The sequence below is a fragment of the Xenopus tropicalis genome, chromosome 4 (genome assembly GCF_000004195.4).
Source record: "Xenopus tropicalis strain Nigerian chromosome 4, UCB_Xtro_10.0, whole genome shotgun sequence".
NCBI classification, from domain to species: Eukaryota; Metazoa; Chordata; class Amphibia; order Anura; family Pipidae; genus Xenopus; species Xenopus tropicalis.
The window spans coordinates 150983148-151000516 of NC_030680.2; positions in this window are offsets into that span (position 1 = coordinate 150983148).

Here is a 17369-nt window from a genome sequence, read left to right on the forward strand (position 1 = left end):
GGATATGTGTCTCAGGACTCGTGATCCAAGGGCTTCCTGGTTGACCCATTGGATTTTTGTCTCAGTGCACATGATCCAAGGTCTTCCTGGTTGACCCATTGGATTTGTGTCTCAGGACTCATGATCCAAGGGCTTCCTGGTTGACCCATTGGATTTGTGTCTCAGGACTCATGATCCAAGGGCTTCCTGGTTGATCCATTGGATTGTTGTCTCAGGACTCCGGATCCAAGGTCTTCCTGGTTGACCCATTGGATATGTGTCTCAGGACTCGTGATCCAAGGGCTTCCTGGTTGACCCATTGGAATTTTGTCTCAGGACTAATGATCGAAAAGCTTCTCCTTTGAACCCTTGGATTGCTTCATCAGAATTCATGATCCATGATCCAAGGGCTTCTTGTTTGACCTCTGGTGACTAAGGAGCGGTTATCCGAGAGTTCCCATTTGACCCCTTGGATTGCTATCTCAGGATTCATGATCCAAGAGATCCCTCCTCTCTGTTCTAATCTGGCAGCCCGGTTTTTGGAGGGGTTGTCTGGGTCCAAACTGCCTGCCCGGTTTTCCAGATGAGGAATTCTGGACAGGTGACTCCATGATTGAAGCAATGAACAGCCAATCGCAGGTTGCCATGGCCCCACCTCCTGACATCAACCATGACATCATTGCTCTGCCCCCGTGATGGCACCCCCTGCCCCCCCTGCCCAGAGACCAAAGGAGGCAACTCTAACTCCTGCCCAGGGGGCGGCGCCATATCTGTCTGGGGGGGGGTAGGTGGAACAATCCATTCCTATTAGTTGCCCGGGGTCCCCACACTAACAACCCCCACGCCTGGCAGCCCCTGGCCCAGTACAAACTCCTCATTCAAACCCATTAATTACAAAAATGATTCCCGGTTAATGAGTAACAAGAAGATTTACGGAGATTTGGGAGAATTTATGTCGCAGGCAGAACGTTCCGTGAGATTTTTCACAGTAATTTAATCCAAATTCACATTCAGCAGCAACGACTTCTGGGCTCATTTGCTAAATCAGCGATTTACGGCCCATTTCTCCATCGTCCCGCAGTTTGACTTGCCCTTTATCCTGCCCCTCGTAACCCTCCTTATGGGCAATTACTGCCCCTCGTCATCCTCCTTATGGGCAATTACTGCCCCTCGTCATCCTCCTTATGGGCAATTACTGCCCCTCGTAACCCTCCTTATGGGCAATTACTGCCCCTCGTCATCCTCCTTATGGGCAATTACTGCCCCTCGTCATCCTCCTTATGGGCAATTACTGCCCCTCGCAACCCTCCTTATGGGCAATTACTGCCCCTCGTCATCCTCCTTATGGGCAATTACTGCCCCTCGCAACCCTCCTTATGGGCAATTACTGCCCCTCGGAACCCTCCTTATGGGCAATACTGCCCCAGATTTCATGTGAGAAATTAAAATGAATATAAATGAATTATGGGACATGTTTGTACCTACCGACCACTCAGTTGTATGTGGCCAATTCCCCCCAAGGGCAACTTATTTCATTTGCAACTAATCCAGAGGCATTTAGGTACCTACATACATGGGAAGCTGTATCAGGAGTCAGAACCAGCAGTGCAGGGAAGGGAAAGGGACAGACACAGTGACAGTTACACATAACTATAAACCCAGTGAGAATGAGGAATGAATGGATATTGGGGAGTTGTATCAGGAGTCAGAACCAGCAGTGCAGGGAAGGGAAAGGGACAGACACAGTGACAGTTACACATAACTATAAACCCAGTGAGAATGAGGAATGAATGGATATTGGGGAGTTGTATCAGGAGTCAGAACCAGCAGTGCAGGGAAGGGAAAGGGACAGACACAGTGACAGTTACACATAACTATAAACCCAGTGAGAATGAGGGATGAATGGGTATTGGGGAGTTGTATCAGGAGTCAGAACCAGCAGTGCAGGGAAGGGAAAGGGACAGACACAGTGACAGTTACACATAACTATAAACCCAGTGAGAATGAGGAATGAATGGGTATTGGGGAGTTGTATCAGGAGTCAGAACCAGCAGTGCAGGGAAGGGAAAGGGACAGACACAGTGACAGTTACACATAACTATAAACCCAGTGAGAATGAGGGATGAATGGATATTGGGGAGTTGTATCAGGAGTCAGAACCAGCAGTGCAGGGAAGGGAAAGGGACAGACACAGTGACAGTTACACATAACTATAAACCCAGTGAGAATGAGGAATGAATGGATATTGGGGAGTTGTATCAGGAGTCAGAACCAGCAGTGCAGGGAAGGGAAAGGGACAGACACAGTGACAGTTACACATAACTATAAACCCAGTGAGAATGAGGAATGAATGGATATTGGGGAGTTGTATCAGGAGTCAGAACCAGCAGTGCAGGGAAGGGAAAGGGACAGACACAGTGACAGTTACACATAACTATAAACCCAGTGAGAATGAGGGATGAATGGGTATTGGGGAGTTGTATCAGGAGTCAGAACCAGCAGTGCAGAGAAGAGAATGAGGAATGAATGGATATTGGGGAGTTGCTTAGAATTTTCAATTTGTCATTTTGGGTTTATATCCCCTTTAATCTGCAGCTTAGCAGACAGGGCCCTGTGTGTCAGACTGATGGATTGTTCTCATACTAAATCCTATCTCCTGTATCCGCCCTTCTCTCCCCGTTCCCTGTTCTTCCGCTCGGCCCGATGCTCTATAACTGTTGGCAGCCGCCCAGGCCTGGAGATTAAAGGGAGAGATTAACTAAACACCGCGCGGCTCAGCCAAGCAACACGACTACTGACACTGCGGCGTAAATAGACATGGGGAACAGATGTGAGAACCCACAGTGCAACTCAATCTTCTGACCTTGCAACATCCACCTACAGCCCCCGGAACTCACTAATCCAACCTGTGAGGTCCCCTCCCCAGACTGGGCTTATATGGAACTATCACTCACAGCATCTACTATATAGGTTATTTAAGCACAATTCAGCAGGAACAGCCCCCTAAGTTTGCCCATAGCCTGTACAGAGAGATACCATAAAACTATGGCACATAGGGATTCCCCTGTACTAAGCACAATTCAGCAGGAACAGCCCCCTAAGTTTGCTCATAGCCTGTACAGAGAGATACCATAAAACTATGGCACATAGGGATTCCCCTGTACTAAGCACAATTCAGCAGGAACAGCCCCCTAAGTTTGCCCATAGCCTGTACAGAGAGATACCATAAAACTATGGCACATAGGGATTCCCCTGTACTAAGCACAATTCAGCAGGAACAGCCCCCTAAGTTTGCTCATAGCCTGTACAGAGAGATACCATAAAACTATGGCACATAGGGATTCCCCTGTACTAAGCACAATTCAGCAGGAACAGCCCCCTAAGTTTGCCCATAGCCTGTACAGAGAGATACCATAAAACTATGGCACATAGGGATTCCCCTGTACTAAGCACAATTCAGCAGGAACAGCCCCCTAAGTTTGCCCATAGCCTGTACAGAGAGATACCCTTTCTGTGCCCGGGTACCGTGTAGCTGTGCCAGGCAGCGGGAGAGTAAGTGCCATTAATGTCGGTACAGACGGGAGGGGAGGAGTCTTTGCTTATTGCACTTTATTAATGATTTTGGGTGCTGCCAGGGGAGGTGCTTGGGTGCTGAGCAGAAGTGATGAGATTTAGGGTGACAGAGATTCTCCTTCAGCCGATAACAAATAATCGGCACTGACCCATTTTAATCATTAGAATCTGCGGAATCTCTCGCTGTGTCTGTGCCCCCGGCCCCCCGGCCCCCATTAAACTTCTCATTGCAAAGATAATATATGTGCAGCAAAAAGGCACCGGGACGTTTCCCTTAGTGAGAGAGGGGGGGAAACATCCCATAATGATCCCCAAGCAGTGCTTATTTGTGCCCTGGGTACCCCTGGAACTATAGCAGGGTGACTGTTACCCCAATGTTTCTATATATCTGTAACCTTGTTATGGGCTAAGGGGGCCCAGCCTGAAGGCCAGTTAGGGGGGGATTTGGGGTGAGTGCTTATTTGTGCCCTGGGTACCCCTGGAACTATAGCGGGGTGACTGTTACCCCAATGTTTCTATATATCTGTAACCTTGTTATGGGCTAAGGGGGCCCAGCCTGAAGGCCAGTTAGGGGGGATTTGGGGTGAGTGTTTATTTGTGCCCTGGGTACCCCTGGAACTATAGCAGGGTGACTGTTACCCCAATGTTTCTATATATCTGTAACCTTGTTATGGGCTAAGGGGGCCCAGCCTGAAGGCCAGTTAGGGGGGGATTTGGGGTGAGTGCTTATTTGTGCCCTGGGTACCCCTGGAACTATAGCGGGGTGACTGTTACCCCAATGTTTCTATATATCTGTAACCTTGTTATGGGCTAAGGGGGCCCAGCCTGAAGGCCAGTTAGGGGGGGATTTGGGGTGAGTGCTTGTGCCCTGGGTACCCCTGGAACTATAGCGGGGTGACTGTTACCCCAATGTTTCTATATATCTGTAACCTTGTTATGGGCTAAGGGGGCCCAGCCTGAAGGCCAGTTAGGGGGGGATTTGGGGTGAGTGCTTATTTGTGCCCTGGGTACCCCTGGAACTATAGCGGGGTGACTGTTACCCCAATGTTTCTATATATCTGTAACCTTGTTATGGGCTAAGGGGGCCCAGCCTGAAGGCCAGTTAGGGGGGGGATTTGGGGTGAGTGCTTGTGCCCTGGGTACCCCTGGAACTATAGCGGGGTGACTGTTACCCCAATGTTTCTATATATCTGTAACCTTGTTATGGGCTAAGGGGGCCCAGCCTGAAGGTCAGTTAGGGGGGGATTTGGGGTGAGTGCTTATTTGTGCCCTGGGTACCCCTGGAACTATAGCGGGGTGACTGTTACCCCAATGTTTCTATATATCTGTAACCTTGTTATGGGCTAAGGGGGCCCAGCCTGAAGGCCAGTTAGGGGGGGATTTGAGGTGAGTGCTTATTTGTGCCCTGGGTACCCCTGGAACTATAGCGGGGTGACTGTTACCCCAATGTTTCTATATATCTGTAACCTTGTTATGGGCTAAGGGGGCCCAGCCTGAAGGCCAGTTAGGGGGGGATTTGGGGTGAGTGCTTATTTGTGCCCTGGGTACCCCTGGAACTATAGCGGGGTGACTGTTACCCCAATGTTTCTATATATCTGTAACCTTGTTATGGGCTAAGGGGGCCCAGCCTGAAGGCCAGTTAGGGGGGGATTTGGGGTGCTTATTTGTGCCCTGGGTACCCCTGGAACTATAGCGGGGTGACTGTTACCCCAATGTTTCTATATATCTGTAACCTTGTTATGGGCTAAGGGGGCCCAGCCTGAAGGCCAGTTAGGGGGGGATTTGGGGTGAGTGCTTATTTGTGCCCTGGGTACCCCTGGAACTATAGCGGGGTGACTGTTACCCCAATGTTTCTATATATCTGTAACCTTGTTATGGGCTAAGGGGGCCCAGCCTGAAGGCCAGTTAGGGGGGGATTTGGGGTGAGTGCTTATTTGTGCCCTGGGTTTGTGGGAAATGTTACCCCGTTGTATAGGACAGAACCTTCTGGGCAGAACCTTTCGGGCCAGACTGATTTTCTCTTTGGCCGCTGCGAGTAAAGCGCCTCCCATAATAGGGCCACATCTCTAGGGCCGGTAAGTGGTTCTGCTGATGAGTCCGATCCATAATGGTGCGGGTCGGACGCAGAGAAATTGATTCCGACTCTGAAGTTGAAATGGGAGAATATTATTATTCGTCTGTGATAATTACGCGACTTTCAGGCGAGAAACCTGATTTCCGTAAATGGCATTTGTCTCGCCTAATGGTTCTGCCAGCGCCGCCCCGGCCGGGCCCGGTACTAATGAGCAGGTTCTAAAGTGGATATTTCTGGCGCTTGTGAATTCATAGCCAAATATTACATTTCCCTGCGCCGCTTTCTCCCCGCTGCTACATTTTATTCTAATTGCGCTCTCTGCACCGCGCTACCTAATTCTCTATATAAAGCAGTGACTGGAGACGCCGCCATTAACCCTATAATCAGGGATTTATTGTGGCATAAAGGGAAAATCTTTGGAGGGGCTCAGTGCAAACAGCCCCCTGTCTCCATCTTGTCCTACTGCCTCCATCTTGTCCTACTGCCTCCTTCTTGCCCTACTGTCTCCATCTTGTCCTACTGTCTCCATCTTGTCCTACTGTCCCCATCTTGCCCTACTGTCTCCATCTTGTCCTACTGCCTCCTTCTTGCCCTACTGTCTCCATCTTGCCCTACTGTCTCCATCTTGTCCTACTGCCTCCTTCTTGCCCTACTGTCTCCATCTTGTCCTACTGTCTCCATCTTGTCCTACTGTCCCCATCTTGCCCTACTGTCTCCATCTTGTCCTACTGCCTCCTTCTTGCCCTACTGTCTCCATCTTGCCCTACTGTCTCCATCTTGTCCTACTGCCTCCTTCTTGCCCTACTGTCTCCATCTTGTCCTACTGTCTCCATCTTGCCCTACTGTCTCCATCTTGTCCTACTGTCTCCATCTTGCCCTACTGTCTCCATCTTGCCCTACTGTCTCCATCTTGCCCTACTGTCCCCATCTTGTCCTACTGCCTCCTTCTTGCCCTACTGTCTCCATCTTGTCCTACTGTCTCCATCTTGTCCTACTGTCCCCATCTTGCCCTACTGTCTCCATCTTGTCCTACTGCCTCCTTCTTGCCCTACTGTCTCCATCTTGTCCTACTGTCTCCATCTTGCCCTACTGTCTCCATCTTGTCCTACTGTCTCCATCTTGCCCTACTGTCTCCATCTTGCCCTACTGTCTCCATCTTGCCCTACTGTCTCCATCTTGCCCTACTGTCTCCATCTTGTCCTACTGTCTCCATCTTGCCCTACTGTCTCCATCTTGTCCTACTGTCTCCATCTTGCCCTACTGTCTCCATCTTGCCCTACTGTCTCCATCTTGCCCTACTGTCTCCATCTTGCCCTACTGTCTCCATCTTGTCCTACTGTCTCCATCTTGCCCTACTGTCCCCATCTTGCCCTACTGTCCCCATCTTGCCCTACTGTCCCCATCTTGCCCTACTGTCTCCATCTTGCCCTACTGTCCCCATCTTGCCCTACTGTCTCCATCTTGCCCTACTGTCCCCATCTTGCCCTACTGTCCCCATCTTGCCCTACTGTCTCCATCTTGCCCTACTGTCCCCATCTTGCCCTACTGTCTCCATCTTGCCCTACTGTCTCCATCTTGCCCTACTGTCCCCATCTTGCCCTACTGTCTCCATCTTGCCCTACTGTCTCCATCTTGTCCTACTGTCTCCATCTTGCCCTACTGTCTCCATCTTGCCCTACTGTCTCCATCCTGTCCTACTGTCTCCATTTTGCCCTTCTGTCTCCATCTTGCCCTACTGTCTCCATCTTGCCCTACTGTCTCCATCTTGCCCTACTGTCTCCATCTTGCCCTACTGTCTCCATCTTGCCCTACTGTCTCCATCTTGCCCTTCTGTCTCCATCTTGTCCTACTGTCTCCATCTTGCCCTACTGTCCCCATCTTGCCCTACTGTCTCCATCTTGCCCTACTGTCTCCATCTTGCCCTACTGTCTCCATCTTGCCCTACTGTCTCCATCTTGCCCTACTGTCTCCATCTTGCCCTACTGTCTCCATCTTGCCCTACTGTCTCCATCTTGCCCTACTGTCTCCATCTTGTCCTACTGTCTCCATCTTGTCCTACTGTCTCCATCTTGCCCTACTGTCTCCATCTTGCCCTACTGTCTCCATCTTGCCCTACTGTCTCCATCTTGCCCTACTGTCTCCATCTTGCCCTACTGTCCCCATCTTGCCCTACTGTCCCCATCTTGCCCTACTGTCTCCATCTTGCCCTACTGTCCCCATCTTGCCCTACTGTCTCCATCTTGCCCTACTGTCCCCATCTTGCCCTACTGTCCCCATCTTGCCCTACTGTCTCCATCTTGCCCTACTGTCCCCATCTTGCCCTACTGTCTCCATCTTGCCCTACTGTCTCCATCTTGCCCTACTGTCCCCATCTTGCCCTACTGTCTCCATCTTGCCCTACTGTCTCCATCTTGCCCTACTGTCTCCATCTTGCCCTACTGTCTCCATCTTGCCCTACTGTCCCCATCTTGCACACACTGGTGCATATGAAATCAAACATGGTGGCCAGACTGGGCAGGAAGAGATTTCACTGATATTTTTGTACCGTTCTGTAATTGCCCAATGATTTGTGTGTAATTGGACAGTTCCCTCCCCACTGAGCGAAGCCGTTTGTCATTTAATTTACTTCGGAGAAAGCTGTTCCCTGAGCCTTGTGACCTGCGTGGAATCTATTGATCTGTAAAGGGCAAGTAAAATCTATACTCTGGGAAATCATCGCTGCAGCTTATCAGTCTGTCGGCTCCCAGTCAGGAGAGAGAATCAAATCTAAGAAGCGAGTTAAGGATCAAGTCATTTAATAACATTCTCTGTACCAACTCCCAGAGAGACATACAGGACAGGTCGGAGAGCTGTCTCTTTTTATAAATTTGGGGTTTCCCAGGCATCCAAAACGGATGTTTTTCAGAGGCAACATATCACTTATTGTATTGCTCTGATGCCCCAAGTCCATGTATGGGGGGTATTCAAGGCAATCTGGGGAGGCAAATTAAACACATTTATAGTATCCAAGGGCCAATTCCATGTATAATACCCCAGAACCCACAGCAGGATAAATACAGTGCCAATTCCATGTATAATACCCCAGAACCCACAGCGGGATAAATACAGTGCCAATTCCATGTATAATACCCCAGAACCCACAGCGGGATAAATACAGTGCCAATTCCATGTATAATACCCAGAACCCACAGCAGGATAAATACAGTGCCAATTCCATGTATAATACCCCAGAACCCACAGCAGGATAAATACAGTGCCAATTCCATGTATAATACCCCAGAACCCACAGCGGGATAAATACAGTGCCAATTCCATGTATAATACCCCAGAACCCACAGCGGATAAATACAGTGCCAATTCCATGTATAATACCCCAGAACCCACAGCAGGATAAATACAGTGCCAATTCCATGTATAATACCCCAGAACCCACAGCGGGATAAATACAGTGCCAATTCCATGTATAATACCCCAGAACCCACAGCAGGATAAATACAGTGCCAATTCCATGTATAATACCCCAGAACCCACAGCAGGATAAATACAGTGCCAATTCCATGTATAATACCCCAGAACCCACAGCAGGATAAATACAGTGCCAATTCCATGTATAATACCCCAGAACCCACAGCAGGATAAATACAGTGCCAATTCCTTGTATAATACCCCAGAACCCACAGCAGGATAAATACAGTGCCAATTCCATGTATAATACCCCAGAACCCACAGCAGGATAAATACAGTGCCAATTCCATGTATAATACCCCAGAACCCACAGCGGGATAAATACAGCGCCAATTCCCTGTATAATACCCCAGAACCCACAGCAGGATAAATACAGCGCCAATTCCATGTATAATACCCCAGAACCCACAGCGGGATAAATACAGCGCCAATTCCCTGTATAATACCCCAGAACCCACAGCAGGATAAATACAGTGCCAATTCCCTGTATAATACCCCAGAACCCACAGCAGGATAAATACAGTGCCAATTCCATGTATAATACCCCAGAATCCACAGCAGGATAAATACAGTGCCAATTCCCTGTATAATACCCCAGAACCCACAGCAGGATAAATACAGTGCCAATTCCCTGTATAATACCCCAGAACCCACAGCAGGATAAATACAGTGCCAATTCCATGTATAATACCCCAGAACCCACAGCAGGATAAATACAGTGCCAATTCCCTGTATAATACCCCAGAACCCACAGCAGGATAAATACAGTGCCAATTCCATGTATAATACCCCAGAACCCACAGCAGGATAAATACAGTGCCAATTCCATGTATAATACCCCAGAACCCACAGCAGATAAATACAGTGCCAATTCCATGTATAATACCCCAGAACCCACAGCGGGATAAATACAGTGCCAATTCCATGTATAATACCCCAGAACCCACAGCAGGATAAATACAGTGCCAATTCCATGTATAATACCCCAGAACCCACAGCGGGATAAATACAGTGCCAATTCCATGTATAATACCCCAGAACCCACAGCAGGATAAATACAGTGCCAATTCCATGTATAATACCCCAGAACCCACAGCGGGATAAATACAGTGCCAATTCCATGTATAATACCCCAGAACCCACAGCGGGATAAATACAGTGCCAATTCCACGTATAATACCCCAGAACCCACAGCGGGATAAATACAGTGCCAATTCCACGTATAATACCCCAGAACCCACAGCGGGATAAATACAGTGCCAATTCCACGTATAATACCCCAGAACCCACAGCGGGATAAATACAGTGCCAATTCCACGTATAATACCCCAGAACCCACAGCGGGATAAATACAGTGCCAATTCCATGTATAATACCCCAGAACCCACAGCGGGATAAATACAGTGCCAATTCCATGTATAATACCCCAGAACCCACAGCGGGATAAATACAGCGCCAATTCCATGTATAATACCCCAGAACCCACAGTGGGATAAATACAGCGCCAATTCCATGTATAATACCCCAGAACCCACAGCGGGATAAATACAGCGCCAATTCCATGTATAATACCCCAGAACCCACAGCGGGATAAATACAGTGCCAATTCCATGTATAATACCCCAGAACCCACAGAAGGATAAATACAGTCCCAATTCCATGTATAATACCCCAGAACCCACAGCAGGATAAATACAGTGTCAATTCCATGTATAATACCCCAGAACCCACAGCAGGATAAATACAGTGCCAATTCCATGTATAATACCCCAGAACCCACAGCAGGATAAATACAGTGCCAATTCCATGTATAATACCCCAGAACCCACAGCAGGATAAATACAGTGCCAATTCCATGTATAATACCCCAGAACCCACAGCAGGATAAATACAGTGCCAATTCCATGTATAATACCCCAGAACCCACAGCAGGATAAATACAGTGCCAATTCCATGTATAATACCCCAGAACCCACAGCAGGATAAATACAGTGCCAATTCCATGTATAATACCCCAGAACCCACAGCAGGATAAATACAGTGCCAATTCCATGTATAATACCCCAGAACCCACAGCGGGATAAATACAGTGCCAATTCCATGTATAATACCCCAGAACACACAGCAGATAAATACAGTGCCAATTCCATGTATAATACCCCAGAACCCACAGCGGGATAAATACAGTGCCAATTCCATGTATAATACCCCAGAACCCACAGCGGGATAAATACAGTGCCAATTCCATGTATAATACCCCAGAACCCACAGCAGGATAAATACAGTGCCAATTCCATGTATAATACCCCAGAACCCACAGCGGGATAAATACAGTGCCAATTCCATGTATAATACCCCAGAACCCACAGCAGATAAATACAGTGCCAATTCCATGTATAATACCCCAGAACCCACAGCGGGATAAATACAGTGCCAATTCCATGTATAATACCCCAGAACCCACAGCGGGATAAATACAGTGCCAATTCCATGTATAATACCCCAGAACCCACAGCAGATAAATACAGTGCCAATTCCATGTATAATACCCCAGAACCCACAGCGGGATAAATACAGTGCCAATTCCATGTATAATACCCCAGAACCCACAGCAGGATAAATACAGTGCCAATTCCATGTATAATACCCCAGAACCCACAGCAGATAAATACAGTGCCAATTCCATGTATAATACCCCAGAACCCACAGCAGATAAATACAGTGGCGACTGCATTGCCTCCAAATGAAGGATTAAAAGAAGGGGATTTTAGTGCTAAAAGCTGCAGTCCAACAACTAGAGGGCTGAATATAAGAGAGACCGTGCCCCCCCCCAACTACTAAAGGTGACCCTGACAGTATGTAGCCATAGACAGGGCGGTGGGTAATATTCTTCCCTCGTATGTCAATCTTTGCATGGGGGGGGTCAGAAAATAGACTCCACTAATTCTGTTCTGAGCGGCGCAAATCACATAACAAGAAGATAAATTCCTCCAGATGACTGGACAGAAGGACTTGCATTATAGGAACGGTGCCCCCCGCGCCGATTGTGCCATATGGTACCGGTGTGGTGCTGTGATCCAGCCGCGGAATCCCGAGTAACCCTAACCCTAACGGACAGGTTAGAGAATATAATATAGTTACCCCGAGTATAAAGTATGTGTGGGGAGAGATCCCATAACACTATGGCACATAGGGATTCCCCTGTACTAAGCACAATTCAGCAGGAACAGCCCCCTAATTTGCCCATAGCCTGTACAGAGAGATACCATAAAACTATGGCACATAGGGATTCCCCTGTACTAAGCACAATTCAGCAGGAACAGCCCCCTAATTTGCCCATAGCCTGTACAGAGAGATACCATAAAACTATGGCACATAGGGATTCCCCTGTACTAAGCACAATTCAGCAGGAACAGCCCCCTAAGTTTGCTCATAGCCTGTACAGAGAGATACCATAAAACTATGGCACATAGGGATTCCCCTGTACTAAGCACAATTCAGCAGGAACAGCCCCCTAAGTTTGCTCATAGCCTGTACAGAGAGATACCATAAAACTATGGCACATAGGGATTCCCCTGTACTAAGCACAATTCAGCAGGAACAGCCCCCTAAGTTTGCTCATAGCCTGTACAGAGAGATACCATAAAACTATGGCACATAGGGATTCCCCTGTACTAAGCACAATTCAGCAGGAACAGCCCCCTAAGTTTGCTCATAGCCTGTACAGAGAGATACCATAAACCATTTTATTAGGAGCCCTTTGCAAATATCCCCCCCCCCCCCCCCCCATGAGTCGAGAGCTCAGAGCCTTCTCTGTCCCAAAAACCTGTGCTGGAAACTGATTGGTCCCCGGGTGTTGGGGGGGGGGGCTGTAGAACAAAGGGGGCTCAGGAGGGAATGTGGATACAAACAGAAGCCTGGGGATGTGTAAGAGGAGAAGTTGGCAGCCTACCTGCCCCAGACAAGAATGATCTGTAAATCTCAGGCTGGAACAGTAACAATAGCCCCGTGATTCCCCCCGAGCCCCGGCACAAAGGGGCTTTTCATGGCAAATCCGACCCACAATATTCTCCCTTTCCAGCTCACGTTTCTTGCACCAGATACAGAGGCGGCTAAATTGAGCGTTTTATTGGTACGGGAGCAATGGTTTTATTGAATTTGCCCCATTCCAACCAAATCTGAAGAGATACAAAGAGCAAATAAAGGGAAAACAAGACACGAATGGGGGGGGGGGGGCTCAGCCTGGAACCCCTGTAGGGCGGCCATTGTGACTGGGAGGATAATAAATGGGGAGGAGAAATGAACGTGAGGGAATGAGAGGAAGGGCGACGTTTCCCACCGGAGACAGTGAGGATTAAATGAAATATAATGAGGGGGGGGCATGGGGTAACAAACCTGGGCTTGTTGGGCAGGTCAGTAGGGCAGAGTTGGTGCAGGAAAGGCTTATTGTGCCAATATGGGGTCTCCCTTACACAGACTGGGGGGGCTAAGGAGATTCAGGGACTTGTCAGTATAAACCAGAGAAAAGTTGCTCTGAGTTTCTATCACTCGGTTCCACTGGGACGATCCCTTCAATAATATGTATCCAGAACCACAGCTACTGGGTCTGGGCCTTCAGCCGGCTCCTCTAGTCTCCCCACGGGGGCATTAGGGCCTGACTGCTGGGGTCTCTTAGGGTTATTGCTCCAATAAGGCCAAACAGTTGGGGGGGGGATAGAAAAGGAAAGGAGAGGGGATGAGAGACAGAAGGAGAGAGGGGAAGGGAAAGGGGGTTCGGGGAGTAGAGAGACAAATGGGGGGAGAGGGGAAATATAGAAGGGGGAGAAGGGGGAGGATGGGGGGGAGTAAGGCCAAACAGTTGGGGGGGGGTACTGTAAGCCAGGTGGCTAGAGAGGCAGGGAGACCGGCGCTCATAAAAGGCTTCATATTTAATTTCCCTCTCAGTTCTGCACAAACAAACACAGTTCTGCCAGTCCGGCCCAATCAGTGCCAGTCAGGCTCCAGCTAGAAATATGGCGGCTCTGGCTTCACAGTCAGAATGGAGACTCCGTGCCCTTTATGGGGTCATCGTTTTACTTGTCCTTGAAAAGTTTCCCCATAAATTTATAACCCAAATCCATCAAAGGCCCCAATGAATCCTGTTCAGGTCCGAGAGGGTCGGTTCTGTACTGTATAAAGGCACAACGTGAGCTCAGAGAGATACTAGGGAACACATGGAAACACTTATGTAGTAATTATAGTTGCCAACCAGCCGGTGTTATTGGCACAATGGGCCGGTACCAGTACCACGAATTTACCAGCAATATACCCGCCAATAAGTACATATGCCCGCAAACCCTGCCTATAACCCCTCCCCTTTATATAGAGGCCAGACTCTGCTCCGCCCATTCCCTTCCCCATCCAATCCACCTTTTTCCCCGCCCCCAAGTGACGTTACTGCCCACCCCCCCATCTAAAGGCCGGTAATAAAAGAAAAAAAAAGGTAGCTACCCAAGTAGTGATGAAAGTTTGCCTAGGTCTAGTAACCCATAGCAACAAGTCAGATATTTGTTTTCAACCAAAGACCAGAAAATGCTGTCTGCTGATTGGTTGCTAAGGGTTTGTAGACAAGTAGCAAATACAAGACCATTGAGTATATTACTTCCAAAGCACTTGCAGGCAACTGGGATTTATGGCTGGGGAGTCACAGTGGAGGGTATTTGATTGTGCTACTGCACCGAGCAGGGGCAATTACTCACCCCCCCCCAGTGTACCCCAGGCATTGGCCTCTCCTACCTGCCCCTAGTCCCAGCTCTTAATACTGTAGCGCAATTACAGTCATTTACTAGCGCCAGTGCAGAGTGCAAAGTGCAAAATGTTTTTTCCCAGAATGCAATGCGCAATAACTGCGTCCATTCTTGTGCAACTACAACTCAATAAGTGGATCTAGAACCTGCAGGGTTTGGGAACGGATGTGAAGGTTCCGGAGGGGATAGACTTTTGGATAAAGGACAGTGTTTCAGCCAATGACCTCGAAGGAAAAGTAACAAGGGGTAATTTCTAGATCCTGTCCTATTTAAAGGGGAACTAAACCATGAAGTATTTTCTTTTTTATCCCACTTATCAAATTGTTCCCTACTGTTACCCTACTGAGTATCTTACTCCCCCAGGTGCAATAATTCCCCCTGCTCCCCAAGTAGTTACACCACTCAGTAGATTGTAAGCTCTGCAGGGCAGGGGCCCCTCCTGTCTCCCTAAATACACCCATTCTCTGTAATTGCATAGTTTTATATTTGAGTGCAATGTTGTTTGTGTTGTTACTGCCCTGTAATAGGGAACAGCGCCGGGTATATGGGTAGTGCTACATAAACTGATTCATACACTCATCACTGGTAACATATAGCATGTAACCCATAGCAACCAAGCAGGCACTTGTCTACTGTATATCATGTTATAGGCAAGAGGTACCTGCTGCTCCCCATTGGTTCCCAGTAATGAATATATTTTGTCCATCATTCAGGGAACAGCTGGAAACTGGGAATTCTATTCCTTTCCTTCCAACTCAGAGCGAAATCTGTTTAATACACGACCCGTTCTGCCTCTGTGCCAGGTATAGTAGGGAGAGATGGTGCCTATAGTAGCAGTGGGATAATAGCCTCTGGGAAGGGACTGGGGCTGTGGGATAGCAGGTATAGTAGGGAGAGATGGTGCCTATAGTAGCAGTGGGGGGGATAATAGCCTCTGGGAAGGGACTGGGGCTGTGGGATAGCAGGTATAGTAGGGAGAGATGGTACCTATAGTAGCAGTGGGGGGATAATAGCCTCTGGGAAGGGACTGGGGCTGTGGATAGCAGGTATAGTAGGGAGAGATGGTGCCTATAGTAGCAGTGGGGGGGATAATAGCCTCTGGGAAGGGACTGGGGCTGTGGGATAGCAGGTATAGTAGGGAGAGATGGTGCCTATAGTAGCAGTGGGGGGATAATAGCCTCTGGGAAGGGACTGGGGCTGTGGGATAGCAGGTATAGTAGGGAGAGATGGTGCCTATAGTAGCAGTGGGGGGATAATAGCCTCTGGGAAGGGACTGGGGCTGTGGGATAGCAGGTATAGTAGGGAGAGATGGTGCCTATAGTAGCAGTGGGGGGATAATAGCCTCTGGGAAGGGACTGGGGCTGTGGGATAGCAGGTATAGTAGGGAGAGATGGTGCCTATAGTAGCAGTGGGATAATAGCCTCTGGGAAGGGACTGGGGCTGTGGGATAGCAGGTATAGTAGGGAGAGATGGTGCCTATAGTAGCAGTGGGGGGGATAATAGCCTCTGGGAAGGGACTGGGGCTGTGGGATAGCAGGTATAGTAGGGAGAGATGGTACCTATAGTAGCAGTGGGGGGATAATAGCCTCTGGGAAGGGACTGGGGCTGTGGGATAGCAGGTATAGTAGGGAGAGATGGTGCCTATAGTAGCAGTGGGGGGGATAATAGCCTCTGGGAAGGGACTGGGGCTGTGGGATAGCAGGTATAGTAGGGAGAGATGGTGCCTATAGTAGCAGTGGGGGATAATAGCCTCTGGGAAGGGACTGGGGCTGTGGGATAGCAGGTATAGTAGGGAGAGATGGTGCCTATAGTAGCAGTGGGGGGATAATAGCCTCTGGGAAGGGACTGGGGCTGTGGGATAGCAGGTATAGTAGGGAGAGATGGTGCCTATAGTAGCAGTGGGGGGATAATAGCCTCTGGGAAGGGACTGGGGCTGTGGGATAGCAGGTATAGTAGGGAGAGATGGTGCCTATAGTAGCAGTGGGGGGATAATAGCCTCTGGAAGGGACTGGGGCTGTGGGATAGCAGGTATAGTAGGGAGAGATGGTGCCTATAGTAGCAGTGGGGGATAATAGCCTCTGGGAAGGGACTGGGGCTGTGGGATAGCAGGTATAGTAGGGAGAGATGGTGCCTATAGTAACAGTGGGGGGATAATAGCCTCTGGGAAGGGACTGGGGCTGTGGGATAGCAGGTATAGTAGGGAGAGATGGTGCCTATAGTAGCAGTGGGGGGATAATAGCCTCTGGGAAGGGACTGGGGCTGTGGGATAGCAGGTATAGTAGGGAGAGATGGTGCCTATAGTAGCAGGGGGGGATAATAGCCTCTGGGAAGGGACTGGGGCTGTGGGATAGCAGGTATAGTAGGGAGAGATGGTGCCTATAGTAGCAGTGGGGGGATAATAGCCTCTGGGAAGGGACTGGGGCTGTGGGATAGCAGGTATAGTAGGGAGAGATGGTGCCTATAGTAGCAGTGGGGGATAATAGCCTCTGGGA